The sequence below is a fragment of the Electrona antarctica genome (assembly GCF_951216825.1).
Source record: "Electrona antarctica genome assembly, chromosome: 1".
Taxonomy (NCBI): Eukaryota; Metazoa; Chordata; class Actinopteri; order Myctophiformes; family Myctophidae; genus Electrona; species Electrona antarctica.
The window spans coordinates 61822511-61842321 of NC_136806.1; the positions used below are offsets into that span (position 1 = coordinate 61822511).

The window sequence follows — 19811 nt, forward strand, 5'->3', positions numbered from 1 at the left end:
ATTTCCAGAACGGCCTGTTATAGCGCCACCAGGAGGCCGCTTTGTGCAAAACAAGTTTTTGGACAGTACACCTACAGATTTTGTCCAAACATCACGCAAATTGGTACACAGTCTCTCTAGAGCCATTCAACGAAAAGGGTCTTTCAGATTTCTCAGACTCCATCCTGATTGGCTAAGATTGGCTTCCAAAGTTTGCAGGGGTGCTCAGTTTCAAACAAAATGCTGCAAATCATGAACACATCGTGTGATTTCCGTGAAAGGCTGATTTGAAAACTGTCAAGTGGCATTTCTTCCAAAGCCTAGTGGGAATATGCATGCAGTTTCACCACAATCGGAGTAGTAGTTGTGGCGATTTGTACAAAACGGGTACAAAGCGGGCTACTCCTGAAAGACAATCGTAGCCAATGAGGGTGGATTATGATAAATCAAACAAACCCGTCTTGATCACATGACTATGGAGAGCATGTGTACCGATTTGCATGAAATTTGGATAAAATCTGAAGGAGTAATATTAGAAAATGTGTTTTACATATGACGGCCTCCTGTTGGCGCTATAAAGAGCAGATGTGAAAAATTCCAGGCAAAGGTTTTTCCTTGGCCTCTAGGGAGTTGGCATACAAAGTTATCCACAGATCCGTGCAGTTAGAGGTAAAACACTTTTCGGCCAGTTATAGCGCCACCATGAGGCTGAGTTGAAAATGTTCATGTGGCATTTCTTCCTCGGCCTAGTGGGAATGTGCGTGCACAATTTCACGGAAATCACACGATGTGTTCATGATTTGCAGCATTTTGTTTGAAACTGAGCACTCCTGCGAACTTTGGAAGCCAATCTTAGCCAATCAGGATGGAGTCTGAGAAATCTGAAAGACCCGTTTCGTTGAATGGCTCTAGAGAGACTGTGTACCAATTTGCGTGATGTTTGGACAAAATCTGTAGGTGTACTGTCCAAAAACTTGTTTTGCACAAAGCGGCCTCCTGGTGGCGCTATAACAGGCCGTTCTGGAAATTGTGGGGCAGAGGTTCATCGTTGGCATCCAGGGAGTGTGTGTGCAAAATTTGGCATCGACCGGGTTAACGGTGCCGGAGATTAGCTGTTCACAGACGGAAGGACGGACGGACACACACACGGACACACACACACACACACACACACACACACGGACGGACGGACGGAGTGCAAAACATACTCTCTCCCCATGCCTTCGGCCTGGTGGAGACAATTAAAAGACAATGAAAACACTGGATTTGTGTAAGAGAAATAATTTCTCTGGAATATATAAAGATAACTACTATATCATTCACCATTATTTTTTTATATGCGCTGTGGACTTTTTAAAACAATTTGAGCGATGCTATAGCCCCTCCTATGTCCAGTTGTGTGTGTCTGTGTGAATCATGGTGATGATTTGATTGGCTGAGCATGGAATTGAGATGATTTGATTGGCTGAGTGAGGGCAGAACATTGAGGAAGGAGGACGCAAATTGTGATTGGCCAGAATGAGATGATAATGTATGATGATAAGAGCGCTCCTCACTTCACACAGGTGTGATTTTTAGTTATAGTTATATAGACTAGTGCTCAGTGTGAATGGCCCTTTAAAAACATGCTCCCTCATTTTCTCCTAAAGTTGTCCTCACATAACCTAAAGTTTAAAAAAACATGTTTCCTTGTTTCTCCCTCTCTTTCATCTGTCCTCACATAACCTAGCCAGGCTAGTCTATAGTGTCACCAGTTGAATGCTCAGTGACTCCTCCTTCACTGTACCTGCTGTATGATAACTGTATGTGACTCCTCCTATACTGTGTGATAACTGATCCTCCCCCTAGACTCCCTTCCTAGTCCTACGTGTTAAAACACGTACAGTCGACCATTTTGACACAACAGCACAGAGAACTGAACACTCTGGAAGCCTTTATGCCGCGTTGGATTAAAGTATAAAGATTAATATCGGGTAAGTGTTTTTAGGGTTTTTAATACAGTGTTTAAGACTTGTCTTAAAAGTTGAACATCCAAACTCCTTCGCTCTCATTCTGACTTTAAATGCCTTTAAATGCTGCTGAAAAGATGTTCTTCCTCAGCAGGACAGACGCCAGGCCTGAGAACATATAGAGGCTTGTATAAAGAATGAGTTATAATTCTGCTATACGTTAATAACAGAACATATAGAGCCTTGTGTAAAGAATGAGTTATAATTCTGCTATACGTTAATAACAGAACATATAGAGGCTTGTATAAATAATGAGTTATAATTCTGCTATACGTTAATAACAGAACATATATAGGCTTGTGTAAAGAATGAGTTATAATTCCCTATTTCAACTGCATTTGGTGGTAGATACCAACCAATGTTTGATTGATCGAATAGTTTATGGAGAGAGAGAGAGAGAGAGAGAGAGAGACAAAGAGAGATTGCGACTGAAATCAGGAAACGGCCTCCTCCCTCCTCTGCTGTGGTCACATGGTTTACAGTAAACTGCTGTGGAGACTTGGCCTGGTTCCAGCAGAAGCTCTGTCAGAGTCTCCCTCTCTCTCCCTCTCTCTCTCTCTCTCTCTCTCTCTCTCCATAAACTATTAGACCAATCAAACAGTTCATAAACTGTTGTGTTCGACCAATCAAACTGTTCATAAAGTATTCAACCAATCAAACTGTTAAAGTATTCGACCAATCAAAACGATCAATACTGTGTGAGTGTGTGTTCAGGACCAATCAGCTGCTGTGAAAATAGGCACAAAATAGGCACCACTCAGTTCACACGGGTGCTCACAACACACTGCCATGTGTCGTGAGCCCATATAGAAATGTCAGTGTCTGCCCCTCTAACGTTCTCTGCACGTCCCTGTAGCTGTGCATGTGTGCGTGTGTGCGTGTGTGTATACAGCAAACATTGACAGTTTTCTGGTGTATTGTGACTGTAATCTGTAATAGTTTCCTGAAGACCAGAGATGAGTCAGTGTGAGGAGAGAGAGGAGGAGGGAGCTGACAAACATCACATCCACAGAGCAGAGCCTCCATCTGTGTCTATGAAGAGTCATGAACCTCCTGACTTCAGTAATGAACCTGGACCTCCAGATACAACGTATGTCAATCCTCCTGTACAATATACACAACACTATAACACAACAACGTAATCTCATGCTATATTACATGAATTTCAAAAACAAGATATAACATCTAAAAATGTTGTATCAACCCTGTTCAAAGTTTATCTATACAGATTGTATTACTGTGTGTGCAGTTTGTGGTACAAATCACAGTGTGGTGTTCAGCAAACAGGCTGGCTGCTTGTGTGCATATGTGTACGGTATGTGTACAGTATGCAACATATACGTTTAAACTATCACCTGTTATTGTAGGCCTATTGTATATTTAGTAAGATTTCCTATTGCTGTGGTAACTTAAAGACGCCACCCAAGGTTACAGTACAATATGCTGAAACACAGGCTGGAAGCGTGACTTATAATCAAATTACTTCCTCCTACTGACTGCCTAGTCCTAGTCTGGTGTACTTGTGCCCCCTCTTGGCCAGGCCCTGTAACTACAGTCTTGATTCCAGAAGTCTGTACCACAGAGCAGAGTGTCCAACACCCAGCCTTCTGTCTATGAAGAGTGACACGTCTAAAGGAGGACTGATGAACTTCAGTAATGAACCTGGACCGCCAAATACACAGTATGTCCTCACGTACAATATACACAACACTACAATATACAATATACACACTATAACACTATACAATATACACAGCACTATACAATATACATACTATAACACTATACAATATACAAACTATAACACTATACAATATACACACTATAACACTATACAATCTACACACTATAACACTATACAATATACACACTATAACACTATACAATATACACACTATAACACTATACAATATACACACTATAACACTATACAATCTACACACTATAACACTATACAATATACACACTATAACACTATACAATATACACACTATAACACTATACAATATACACACTATAACACTATACAATATACACACTATAACACTATACACTATACACACTATAACACTATACAATATACACACTATAACACTATACAATATACACACTATAACACTATACAATATACACACTATAACAGGGGCGGCGGTGGCTCAGGGGTAGAGTGCCTGGATGGTAACCGTAAGGTTGCCAGTTCGAACCCGGGCTCCCGCAGAGTTACTGTCGAAGTGTCCTTGAGCAAGACACTGAACCCCTAATTGCTCCCGATGTGCTAGTTGTTGCCTTGCATGGTTTCCGCTGCCATCGGTGTATGTATGTGTGTGTGAATGGGTGAATGTAATGCACAATCTCTGTAAAGTGCCTTGGATAAAGGCGCTATATAAATGCACCATTTACCATTTTTAACACTATACAATATACACACTATAACACTATACAATATACACACGATAATACTATACACACTATAACACTATACAATATATACACTATAACACTATACAATATACACACTATAACAGTATACAATTTACACACTATAACACTATACAATATACACACTATAACACTATACAATATACACAACAATACAAAGTATAACGGACAGTAGCGATCCAGATAAATATCAACCATGTTTGAATATTATCGTGACGCCTCGGATGTCTTTGAACAAATCGGGAGGCTTAAGATTAAATCTTTGAACGGCTCACACTACTAGAGGATAATAATGGCTGTTTGCTCTGGATCTGAGCTGGGAAACGGATCTGAGACAATTATGGTTTTATGGTAGATGTTTCTGAACATGTATTCTATAGTTTGATTTCAGATCAAATAGAAAGATTGATAGATAGATCGATCTATGCTTGCACCTCTTGGTTCTCCAACATCTCAATGTCACTAAAAACTAAACTTCAGACCACCCAAAACAACACATATTGAATAAATTCTTCTTCTTCGTTTCTATGATTCCAGAAGTCTGTACCACAGAGCAGAGTCTCCAACACCCAGCCTTCTGTCTATGAAGAGTGACCGGTCTAAAGGAGACCCTCCTGACTTCAGTAATGAACCTGGACCCGCAGATACACAGTATGTCAATCCTCCTGTACAATATACACACTATAACACTATACAATATACACACTATAACACTATACACACTATAACACTATACAATATACACACTATAACACTATACACACTATAACACTATACAATATACACACTATAACAGGGGTGGCGGTGGCTCAGGGGTAGAGTGCCTGGATGGTAACCGTAAGGTTGCCAGTTCGAACCCGGGCTCCCGCAGAGTTATTGTCGAAGTGTCCTTGAGCAAGACACTGAACCCCTAATTGCTCCCGATGTGCTAGTTGGTGCCTTGCATGGTTTCCGCTGCCATCGGTGTATGTATGTGTGTGTGAATGGGTGAATGTAATGCACAATCTCTGTAAAGTGCCTTGGATAAATGCGCTATATAAATGCACCATTTACCATTTTTAACACTATACAATATACACACTATAACACTATACAATATACAAACAATAATACTACACACACTATAACACTACACAATATATACACTATAACACTATACAATATACACACTATAACAGTATACAATTTACACACTATAACACTATACAATATACACACTATAACACTATACAATATACACAACAATACAAAGTATAACGGACAGTAGCGATCCAGATAAATATCAACCATGTTTGAATATTATCGTGACGCCTCGGATGTCTTTGAACAAATCGGGAGGCTTAAGATTAAATCTTTGAACGGCTCACACTACTAGAGGATAATAATGGCTGTTTGCTCTGGATCTGGGCTGGGAAACGGATCTGAGACAATTATGGTTTTATGGTAGATGTTTCTGAACATGTATTCTATAGTTTGATTTCAGATCAAATAGATAGATTGATAGATAGATCGATCTATGCTTGCACCTCTTGGTTCTCCAACATCTCAATGTCACTAAAAACTAAACTTCAGACCTCCCAAAACAACACATATTGAATAAATTCTTCTTCTTCGTTTCTATGATTCCAGAAGTCTGTACCACAGAGCAGAGTCTCCAACACCCAGCCTTCTGTCTATGAAGAGTGACTGGTCTAAAGGAGACCCTCCTAACTTCAGTAATGAACCTGGACCTGCAGATACACAGTATGTCAATCCTCCTGTACAATATACACACTATAACACTATACAATATACACACTATAACACTATACACTATACACACTATAACACTATACAATATACACACTATAACACTATACACTATACACACTATAACACTATACAATATACACACTATAACAGGGGCGGCGGTGGCTCAGGGGTAGAGTGCCTGGATGGTAACCGTAAGGTTGCCAGTTCGAACCCGGGCTCCCGCAGAGTTACTGTCGAAGTGTCCTTGAGCAAGACACTGAACCCCTAATTGCTCCCGATGTGCTAGTTGGTGCCTTGCATGGTTTCCGCTGCCATCGGTGTATGTATGTGTGTGTGAATGGGTGAATGTAATGCACAATCTCTGTAAAGTGCCTTGGATAAATGCGCTATATAAATGCACCATTTACCATTTTTAACACTATACAATATACAAACGATAATACTATACACACTATAACACTACACAATATATACACTATAACACTATACAATATACACACTATAACAGTACACAATTTACACACTATAACACTATACAATATACACACTATAACACTATACAATATACACAACAATACAAAGTATAACGGACAGTAGCGATCCAGATAAATATCAACCATGTTTGAATATTATCGTGACGCCTCGGATGTCTTTGAACAAATCGGGAGGCTTAAGATTAAATCTTTGAACGGCTCACACTACTAGAGGATAATCATGGCTGTTTGCTCTGGATCTGGGCTGGGAAACGGAATATCTGAGACAATTATGGTTTTATGGTAGATGTTTCTGAACATGTATTCTATAGTTTGATTTCAGATCAAATAGATAGATTGATAGATAGATAGATCGATCTATGCTTGCACCTCTTGGTTCTCCAACATCTCAATGTCACTAAAAACTAAACTTCAGACCTCCCAAAACAACACATATTGAATAAATTCTTCTTCTTCGTTTCTATGATTCCAGAAGTCTGTACCACAGAGCAGAGTCTCCAACACCCAGCCTTCTGTCTATGAAGAGTGACTGGTCTAAAGGAGACCCTCCTAACTTCAGTAATGAACCTGGACCTGCAGATACACAGTATGTCAATCCTCCTGTACAATATACACACTATAACACTATACAATATACACACTATAACACTATACACTATACACACTATAACACTACACAATATACACACTATAACAGGGGTGGCGGTGGCTCAGGGGTAGAGTGCCTGGATGGTAACCGTAAGGTTGCCAGTTCGAACCCGGGCTCCCGCAGAGTTACTGTCGAAGTGTCCTTGAGCAAGACACTGAACCCCTAATTGCTCCCGATGTGCTAGTTGGTGCCTTGCATGGTTTCCGCTGCCATCGGTGTATGTATGTGTGTGTGAATGGGTGAATGTAATGCACAATCTCTGTAAAGTGCCTTGGATAAATGCGCTATATAAATGCACCATTTACCATTTTTAACACTATACAATATACAAACGATAATACTATACACACTATAACACTACACAATATATACACTATAACACTATACAATATACACAACAATACAAAGTATAACGGACAGTAGCGATCCAGATAAATATCAACCATGTTTGAATATTATCGTGACGCCTCGGATGTCTTTGAACAAATCGGGAGGCTTAAGATTAAATCTTTGAACGGCTCACACTACTAGAGGATAATCATGGCTGTTTGCTCTGGATCTGGGCTGGGAAACGGATCTGAGACAATTATGGTTTTATGGTAGATGTTTCTGAACATGTATTCTATAGTTTGATTTCAGATCAAATAGATAGATTGATAGATAGATAGATCGATCTATGCTTGCACCTCTTGGTTCTCCAACATCTCAATGTCACTAAAAACTAAACTTCAGACCTCCCAAAACAACACATATTGAATAAATTCTTCTTCTTCGTTTCTATGATTCCAGAAGTCTGTACCACAGAGCAGAGTCTCCAACACCCAGCCTTCTGTCTATGAAGAGTGACTGGTCTAAAGGAGACCCTCCTAACTTCAGTAATGAACCTGGACCTGCAGATACACAGTATGTCAATCCTCCTGTACAATATACACACTATAACACTATACAATATACACACTATAACACTATACACACTATAACACTATACAATATACACACTATAACAGGGGTGGCGGTGGCTCAGGGGTAGAGTGCCTGGATGGTAACCGTAAGGTTGCCAGTTCGAACCCGGGCTCCCGCAGAGTTACTGTCGAAGTGTCCTTGAGCAAGACACTGAACCCCTAATTGCTCCCGATGTGCTAGTTGGTGCCTTGCATGGTTTCCGCTGCCATCGGTGTATGTATGTGTGTGTGAATGGGTGAATGTAATGCACAATCTCTGTAAAGTGCCTTGGATAAATGCGCTATATAAATGCACCATTTACCATTTTTAACACTATACAATATACACACTATAACACTATACAATATACAAACGATAATACTATACACACTATAACACTACACAATATATACACTATACAATATACACACTATAACAGTATACAATTTACACACTATGGCCCTCATTTATCAACCGTGCGTACGCCAAAATATGGGTGTACGCCGAAATTACCGCAATTTTCGGCATTTACGATTTGCGCCAACGTTTGATTTTGAACTTGAGCCAAGACAAAAACCACGTCTGGTTGGGAGCTGTCGTACGCTTTGTCCTCACCTGTTTTTCTGTCGTAGAACAGCGGAGCAGCATTGTTTGACCAGCTGAGAGGCTGTCACAGGCATCTAAACATATGTATTCACTCCTAAAATGTTTATATAAAACTGTATAGGTATATATGGGCTAAATACATATAAGATGTGTCTTTGTGTCATATGAAATTAGTAGGAGATTTCCAACTTTACAAGTAATTAAAATCGCGCAATTAAAAACAATGTTGCAAGTTAGATGCTTAAGCCATTTAAACAGTGTTTTGCATGAGCGCATACATGCGAGGATTTGGGCTGTCTGTGCTGAAATATTTCCATGACGGGACGTTGGAGAGTACTATAGGCTAGTGCAGTGCTGCAGCTGCGGAGAGTCCCAACGTGGGTAGCCTACTGTAGCCTAATCTACAGCAGGCCGATGTCTTTCTGGAGTTACGGTATGTGCAATCTCCTCCTCGTTTAATAAACCCGACGCGTCGCTCGAATGCCAAATGTACCGTGCCAGCGCACGTGGGAACCGCATCGGAGATATAGGTAGGCTACCCAGCCAGCCCACCACCACCAGTGCCCAGCCACTGCAGCGACTGCGAGGCAATCTAAATAGTCTGTCGAACGTGCGGTGCATGGTCAGTCGGTCACGGTCACGGACGGACCACAGTGATAGAGAGAGACAGACAGACAGGACAGGAGGAGCACCTATGCAAAACAGCAGCGTGTGTGTGCCTATTTGTTATTTAATTCATGGTTCACAGGTTCAGGTTTTCGTTCACCAATATATCTTGTTGTATATTAAATTAAAAAGACTTTAATAATTTAATATACAACTAACAACACACAGTGACAGTTGCTTGCATGTGCGTGCGTGCGTGCGGGGGGGTGATGCGGGCAGCAAGGGAAGCGAAGCGAGAGGAGAAAGGGTTAGGGTTAGGGTAAACAGACAGCGGAGGAGAAACAGACAGCGTAGTCCTACAGCTTTATTTAATTCATGCAGGTTTATTTATTTAAGATACAACAAGTTGCTTGTGCGTGCGTGCGTCTGTGTGTGTGTGTGTGTATGGGAGGGGGCAGCAGAAACGTTTTTTTCCCTGTAACCATGGTTTCCAGGTCGTATTGCAGTTGTTCATGTCGCAAAACCGAGGGCGCGGCTAGATTTTATAGGGCGTGCCAGATTGATTTCAGACGTCACATTTATCACTGCTAGGAATGAAATTAGGAAGGAACAGCTGTCTGCGATCACTTTGTAAATGCCGACCCGACGTGGGTGTACTACGAATCCTACACTCGAATTTGGGGCAGAATTTCCACTCGATTGATAAATGAGGGCCTATAACACTATACAATATACACACTATAACACTATACAATATACACAACAATACAAAGTATAACGGACAGTAGCGATCCAGATAAATATCAACCATGTTTGAATATTATCGTGACGCCTCGGATGTCTTTGAACAAATCGGGAGGCTTAAGATTAAATCTTTGAACGGCTCACACTACTAGAGGATAATCATGGCTGTTTGCTCTGGATCTGGGCTGGGAAACGGATCTGAGACAATTATGGTTTTATGGTAGATGTTTCTGAACATGTATTCTATAGTTTGATTTCAGATCAGATAGATAGATTGATAGATAGATAGATCGATCTATGCTTGCACCTCTTGGTTCTCCAACATCTCAATGTCACTAAAAACTAAACTTCAGACCTCCCAAAACAACACATATTGAATAAATTCTTCTTCTTCGTTTCTATGATTCCAGAAGTCTGTACCACAGAGCAGAGTCTCCAACACCCAGCCTTCTGTCTATGAAGAGTGACTGGTCTAAAGGAGACCCTCCTAACTTCAGTAATGAACCTGGACCTGCAGATACACAGTATGTCAATCCTCCTGTACAATATACACACTATAACACTATACAATATACACACTATAACACTATACACTATACACACTATAACACTATACAATATACACACTATAACAGGGGTGGCGGTGGCTCAGGGGTAGAGTGCCTGGATGGTAACCGTAAGGTTGCCAGTTCGAACCCGGGCTCCCGCAGAGTTACTGTCGAAGTGTCCTTGAGCAAGACACTGAACCCCTAATTGCTCCCGATGTGCTAGTTGGTGCCTTGCATGGTTTCCGCTGCCATCGGTGTATGTATGTGTGTGTGAATGGGTGAATGTAATGCACAATCTCTGTAAAGTGCCTTGGATAAATGCGCTATATAAATGCACCATTTACCATTTTTAACACTATACAATATACAAACGATAATACTATACACACTATAACACTACACAATATATACACTATAACACTATACAATATACACACTATAACAGTATACAATTTACACACTATAACACTATACAATATACACACTATACAATATACACAACAATACAAAGTATAACGGACAGTAGCGATCCAGATAAATATCAACCATGTTTGAATATTATCGTGACGCCTCGGATGTCTTTGAACAAATCGGGAGGCTTAAGATTAAATCTTTGAACGGCTCACACTACTAGAGGATAATCATGGCTGTTTGCTCTGGATCTGAGCTGGGAAACGGATCTGAGACAATTATGGTTTTATGGTAGATGTTTCTGAACATGTATTCTATAGTTTGATTTCAGATCAAATAGATAGATTGATAGATAGATAGATCGATCTATGCTTGCACCTCTTGGTTCTCCAACATCTCAATGTCACTAAAAACTAAACTTCAGACCTCCCAAAACAACACATATTGAATAAATTCTTCTTCTTCGTTTCTATGATTCCAGAAGTCTGTACCACAGAGCAGAGTCTCCAACACCCAGCCTTCTGTCTATGAAGAGTGACTGGTCTAAAGGAGACCCTCCTAACTTCAGTAATGAACCTGGACCTGCAGATACACAGTATGTCAATCCTCCTGTACAATATACACACTATAACACTATACACTATACACACTATAACACTATACAATATACACACTATAACAGGGGTGGCGGTGGCTCAGGGGTAGAGTGCCTGGATGGTAACCGTAAGGTTGCCAGTTCGAACCCGGGCTCCCGCAGAGTTACTGTCGAAGTGTCCTTGAGCAAGACACTGAACCCCTAATTGCTCCCGATGTGCTAGTTGGTGCCTTGCATGGTTTCCGCTGCCATCGGTGTATGTATGTATGTGTGTGTGTGAATGGGTGAATGTAATGCACAATCTCTGTAAAGTGCCTTGGATAAATGCGCTATATAAATGCACCATTTACCATTTTTAACACTATACAATATACACACTATAACACTATACAATATACAAACGATAATACTATACACACTATAACACTACACAATATATACACTATAACACTATACAATATACACACTATAACAGTATACAATTTACACACTATGGCCCTCATTTATCAACCGTGCGTACGCCAAAATATGGGTGTACGCCGAAATTACCGCAATTTTCGGCATTTACGATTTGCGCCAACGTTTGATTTTGAACTTGAGCCAAGACAAAAACCACGTCTGGTCGGGAGCTGTCGTACGCTTTGTCCTCACCTGTTTTTCTGTCGTAGAACAGCGGAGCAGCATTGTTTGACCAGCTGAGAGGCTGTCACAGGCATCTAAACATATGTATTCACTCCTAAAATGTTTATATAAAACTGTATAGGTATATATGGGCTAAATACATATAAGATGTGTCTTTGTGTCATATGACATTAGTAGGAGATTTCCAACTTTACAAGTAATTAAAATCGCGCAATTAAAAACAATGTTGCAAGTTAGATGCTTAAGCCATTTAAACAGTGTTTTGCATGAGCGCATACATGCGAGGATTTGGGCTGTCTGTGCTGAAATATTTCCATGACGGGACGTTGGAGAGTACTATAGGCTAGTGCAGTGCTGCAGCTGCGGAGAGTCCCAACGTGGGTAGCCTACTGTAGCCTAATCTACAGCAGGCCGATGTCTTTCTGGAGTTACGGTATGTGCAATCTCCTCCTCGTTTAATAAACCCGACCGTCGCTTGAATGCCAAATGTACCGTGCCAGCGCACGTGGGAACCGCATCGGAGATATAGGTAGGCTACCCAGCCAGCCCACCACCACCAGTGCCCAGCCACTGCAGCGACTGCGAGGCAATCTAAATAGTCTGTCGAACGTGCGGTGCATGGTCAGTCAGTCACGGTCACGGACGGACCACAGTGATAGAGAGAGACAGACAGACAGGACAGGAGGAGCACCTATGCAAAACAGCAGCGTGTGTGTGCCTATTTGTTATTTAATTCATGGTTCACAGGTTCAGGTTTTCGTTCACCAATATATCTTGTTGTATATTAAATTAAAAAGACTTTAATAATTTAATATACAACTAACAACACACAGTGACAGTTGCTTGCATGTGCGTGCGTGCGTGCGGGGGGGTGATGCGGTTAGCAAGGGAAGCGAAGCGAGAGGAGAAAGGGTTAGGGTAAACAGACAGCGGAGGAGAAACAGACAGCGTAGTCCTACAGCTTTATTTAATTCATGCAGGTTTATTTATTTAAGATACAACAAGTTGCTTGTGCGTGCGTGCGTCTGTGTGTGTGTGTGTGTGTATGGGAGGGGGCAGCAGAAACGTTTTTTTCCCTGTAACCATGGTTTCCAGGTCGTATTGCAGTTGTTCATGTCGCAAAACCGAGGGCGCGGCTAGATTTTATAGGGCGTGCCAGATTGATTTCAGACGTCACATTTATCACTGCTAGGAATGAAATTAGGAAGGAACAGCTGTCTGCGATCACTTTGTAAATGCCGACCCGACGTGGGTGTACTACGAATCCTACACTCGAATTTGGGGCAGAATTTCCACTCGATTGATAAATGAGGGCCTATAACACTATACAATATACACACTATAACACTATACAATATACACAACAATACAAAGTATAACGGACAGTAGCGATCCAGATAAATATCAACCATGTTTGAATATTATCGTGACGCCTCGGATGTCTTTGAACAAATCGGGAGGCTTAAGATTAAATCTTTGAACGGCTCACACTACTAGAGGATAATCATGGCTGTTTGCTCTGGATCTGGGCTGGGAAACGGATCTGAGACAATTATGGTTTCATGGTAGATGTTTCTGAACATGTATTCTATAGTTTGATTTCAGATCAAATAGATAGATTGATAGATAGATCGATCTATGCTTGCACCTCTTGGTTCTCCAACATCTCAATGTCACTAAAAACTAAACTTCAGACCTCCCAAAACAACACAGTTACTGTCGAAGTGTCCTTGAGCAAGACACTGAACCCCTAATTGCTCCCGATGTGCTAGTTGGTGCCTTGCATGGTTTCCGCTGCCATCGGTGTATGTATGTGTGTGTGAATGGGTGAATGTAATGCACAATCTCTGTAAAGTGCCTTGGATAAATGCGCTATATAAATGCACCATTTACCATTTTTAACACTATACAATATACACACTATAACACTATACAATATACAAACGATAATACTATACACACTATAACACTACACAATATATACACTATAACACTATACAATATACACACTATAACAGTATACAATTTACACACTATAACACTATACAATATACACACTATAACACTATACAATATACACAACAATACAAAGTATAACGGACAGTAGCGATCCAGATAAATATCAACCATGTTTGAATATTATCGTGACGCCTCGGATGTCTTTGAACAAATCGGGAGGCTTAAGATTAAATCTTTGAACGGCTCACAATACTAGAGGATAATCATGGCTGTTTTGCTCTGGATCTGGGCTGGGAAACGGAATATCTGAGACAATTATGGTTTTATGGTAGATGTTTCTGAACATGTATTCTATAGTTTGATTTCAGATCAAATAGATAGATTGATAGATAGATAGATCGATCTATGCTTGCACCTCTTGGTTCTCCAACATCTCAATGTCACTAAAAACTAAACTTCAGACCTCCCAAAACAACACATATTGAATAAATTCTTCTTCTTCGTTTCTATGATTCCAGAAGTCTGTGCCACAGAGCAGAGTCTCCAACACCCAGCCTTCTGTCTATGAAGAGTGACTGGTCTAAAGGAGACCCTCCTAACTTCAGTAATGAACCTGGACCTGCAGATACACAGTATGTCAATCCTACTGTACAATATACACACCATAACACTATACAATATACACACTATAACACTATACACTATACACACTATAACACTATACAATATACACACTATAACAGGGGTGGCGGTGGCTCAGGGGTAGAGTGCCTGGATGGTAACCGTAAGGTTGCCAGTTCGAACCCGGGCTCCCGCAGAGTTACTGTCGAAGTGTCCTTGAGCAAGACACTGAACCCCTAATTGCTCCCGATGTGCTAGTTGGTGCCTTGCATGGTTTCCGCTGCCATCGGTGTATGTATGTGTGTGTGAATGGGTGAATGTAATGCACAATCTCTGTAAAGTGCCTTGGATAAATGCGCTATATAAATGCACCATTTACCATTTTTAACACTATACAATATACACACTATAACACTATATAATATACAAACGATAATACTATACACACTATAACACTACACAATATATACACTATAACACTATACAATATACACACTATAACAGTATACAATTTACACACTATAACACTATACAATATACACACTATAACACTATACAATATACACAACAATACAAAGTATAACGGACAGTAGCGATCCAGATAAATATCAACCATGTTTGAATATTATCGTGACGCCTCGGATGTCTTTGAACAAATCGGGAGGCTTAAGATTAAATCTTTGAACGGCTCACACTACTAGAGGATAATCATGGCTGTTTGCTCTGGATCTGAGCTGGGAAACGGATCTGAGACAATTATGGTTTTATGGTAGATGTTTCTGAACATGTATTCTATAGTTTGATTTCAGATCAAATAGATAGATTGATAGATAGATAGATCGATCTATGCTTGCACCTCTTGGTTCTCCAACATCTCAATGTCACTAAAAACTAAACTTCAGACCTCCCAAAACAACACATATTGAATAAATTCTTCTTCTTCGTTTCTATGATTCCAGAAGTCTGTACCACAGAGCAGAGTCTCCAACACCCAGCCTTCTGTCTATGAAGAGTGACTGGTCTAAAGGAGACCCTCCTAACTTCAGTAATGAACCTGGACCTGCAGATACACAGTATGTCAATCCTCCTGTACAATATACACACTATAACACTATACAATATACACACTATAACACTATACACTATACACACTATAACACTATACAATATACACACTATAACAGGGGTGGCGGTGGCTCAGGGGTAGAGTGCCTGGATGGTAACCGTAAGGTTGCCAGTTCGAACCCGGGCTCCCGCAGAGTTACTGTCGAAGTGTCCTTGAGCAAGACACTGAACCCCTAATTGCTCCCGATGTGCTAGTTGGTGCCTTGCATGGTTTCCGCTGCCATCGGTGTATGTATGTGTGTGTGAATGGGTGAATGTAATGCACAATCTCTGTAAAGTGCCTTGGATAAAGGCGCTATATAAATGCACCATTTACCATTTTTAACACTATACAATATACACACTATAACACTATACAATATACACACGATAATACTATACACACTATAACACTATACAATATATACACTATAACACTATACAATATACACACTATAACAGTATACAATATACACACTATAACACTATACAATATACACACTATAACACTATACAATATACACAACAATACAAAGTATAACGGACAGTAGCGATCCAGATAAATATCAACCATGTTTGAATATTATCGTGACGCCTCGGATGTCTTTGAACAAATCGGGAGGCTTAAGATTAAATCTTTGAACGGCTCACACTACTAGAGGATAATCATGGCTGTTTGCTCTGGATCTGGGCTGGGAAACGGATCTGAGACAATTATGGTTTTATGGTAGATGTTTCTGAACATGTATTCTATAGTTTGATTTCAGATCAAATAGATAGATTGATAGATAGATAGATCGATCTATGCTTGCACCTCTTGGTTCTCCAACATCTCAATGTCACTAAAAACTAAACTTCAGACCTCCCAAAACAACACATATTGAATAAATTCTTCTTCTTCGTTTCTATGATTCCAGAAGTCTGTACCACAGAGCAGAGTCTCCAACACCCAGCCTTCTGTCTATGAAGAGTGACTGGTCTAAAGGAGACCCTCCTAACTTCAGTAATGAACCTGGACCTGCAGATACACCGTATGTCAATCCTCCTGTACAATATACACACTATAACACTATACAATATACACACTATAACACTATACACTATACACACTATAACACTATACAATATACACACTATAACAGGGGTGGCGGTGGCTCAGGGGTAGAGTGCCTGGATGGTAACCGTAAGGTTGCCAGTTCGAACCCGGGCTCCCGCAGAGTTACTGTCGAAGTGTCCTTGAGCAAGACACTGAACCCCTAATTGCTCCCGATGTGCTAGTTGGTGCCTTGCATGGTTTCCGCTGCCATCGGTGTATGTGTGTGTGAATGGGTGAATGTAATGCACAATCTCTGTAAAGTGCCTTGGATAAATGCGCTATATAAATGCACCATTTACCATTTTTAACACTATACAATATACAAACGATAATACTATACACACTATAACACTACACAATATATACACTATAACACTATACAATATACACACTATAACAGTATACAATTTACACACTATAACACTATACAATATACACACTATAACACTATACAATATACACAACAATACAAAGTATAACGGACAGTAGCGATCCAGATAAATATCAACCATGTTTGAATATTATCGTGACGCCTCGGATGTCTTTGAACAAATCGGGAGGCTTAAGATTAAATCTTTGAACGGCTCACACTACTAGAGGATAATCATGGCTGTTTGCTCTGGATCTGGGCTGGGAAACGGATCTGAGACAATTATGGTTTTATGGTAGATGTTTCTGAACATGTATTCTATAGTTTGATTTCAGATCAAATAGATAGATTGATAGATAGATAGATCGATCTATGCTTGCACCTCTTGGTTCTCCAACATCTCAATGTCACTAAAAACTAAACTTCAGACCTCCCAAAACAACACATATTGAATAAATTCTTCTTCTTCGTTTCTATGATTCCAGAAGTCTGTACCACAGAGCAGAGTCTCCAACACCCAGCCTTCTGTCTATGAAGAGTGACTGGTCTAAAGGAGACCCTCCTAACTTCAGTAATGAACCTGGACCTGCAGATACACAGTATGTCAATCCTCCTGTACAATATACACACTATAACACTATACAATATACACACTATAACACTATAACACTATACACACTATAACACTATACAATATACACACTATAACAGGGGTGGCGGTGGCTCAGGGGTAGAGTGCCTGGATGGTAACCGTAAGGTTGCCAGTTCGAACCCGGGCTCCCGCAGAGTTACTGTCGAAGTGTCCTTGAGCAAGACACTGAACCCCTAATTGCTCCCGATGTGCTAGTTGGTGCCTTGCATGGTTTCCGCTGCCATCGGTGTATGTATGTGTGTGTGAATGGGTGAATGTAATGCACAATCTCTGTAAAGTGCCTTGGATAAATGCGCTATATAAATGCACCATTTACCATTTTTAACACTATACAATATACACACTATAACACTATACAATATACAAACGATAATACTATACACACTATAACACTACACAATATATACACTATAACACTATACAATATACACACTATAACAGTATACAATTTACACACTATGGCCCTCATTTATCAACCGTGCGTACGCCAAAATATGGGTGTACGCCGAAATTACCGCAATTTTCGGCATTTACGATTTGCGCCAACGTTTGATTTTGAACTTGAGCCAAGACAAAAACCACGTCTGGTCGGGAGCTGTCGTACGCTTTGTCCTCACCTGTTTTTCTGTCGTAGAACAGCGGAGCAGCATTGTTTGACCAGCTGAGAGGCTGTCACAGGCATCTAAACATATGTATTCACTCCTAAAATGTTTATATAAAACTGTATAGGTATATATGGGCTAAATACATATAAGATGTGTCTTTGTGTCATATGAAATTAGTAGGAGATTTCCAACTTTACAAGTAATTAAAATCGCGCAATTAAAAACAATGTTGCAAGTTAGATGCTTAAGCCATTTAAACAGTGTTTTGCATGAGCGCATACATGCGAGGATTTGGGCTGTCTGTGCTGAAATATTTCCATGACGGGACGTTGGAGAGTACTATAGGCTAGTGCAGTGCTGCAGCTGCGGAGAGTCCCAACGTGGGTAGCCTACTGTAGCCTAATCTACAGCAGGCCGATGTCTTTCTGGAGTTACGGTATGTGCAATCTCCTCCTCGTTTAATAAACCCGACCGTCGCTCGAATGCCAAATGTACCGTGCCAGCGCACGTGGGAACCGCATCGGAGATATAGGTAGGCTACCCAGCCAGCCCACCACCACCAGTGCCCAGCCACTGCAGCGACTGCGAGGCAATCTAAATAGTCTGTCGAACGTGCGGTGCATGGTCAGTCGGTCACGGTCACGGACGGACCACAGTGATAGAGAGAGACAGACAGACAGGACAGGAGGAGCACCTATGCAAAACAGCAGCGTGTGTGTGCCTATTTGTTATTTAATTCATGGTTCACAGGTTCAGGTTTTCGTTCACCAATATATCTTGTTGTATATTAAATTAAAAAGACTTTAATAATTTAATATACAACTAACAACACACAGTGACAGTTGCTTGCATGTGCGTGCGTGCGTGCGTGCGGGGGGGTGATGCGGGCAGCAAGGGAAGCGAAGCGAGAGGAGAAAGGGTTAGGGTAAACAGACAGCGGAGGAGAAACAGACAGCGTAGTCCTACAGCTTTATTTAATTCATGCAGG

General features: G+C 40.7%; 1 long non-coding RNA gene across 1 annotated transcript; it reads left to right on the forward strand.

Moving 5' to 3' along the window:
• The first annotated feature begins 1888 nt into the window (after positions 1–1888).
• On the forward strand, positions 1889–3670 carry LOC306928534. The gene is made up of 3 exons (XR_013790705.1): positions 1889–1952; positions 2928–3078; positions 3556–3670. It is a non-coding gene; the product is annotated as an uncharacterized lncRNA (long non-coding RNA).
• The last annotated feature ends 16141 nt before the right edge of the window (positions 3671–19811 follow it).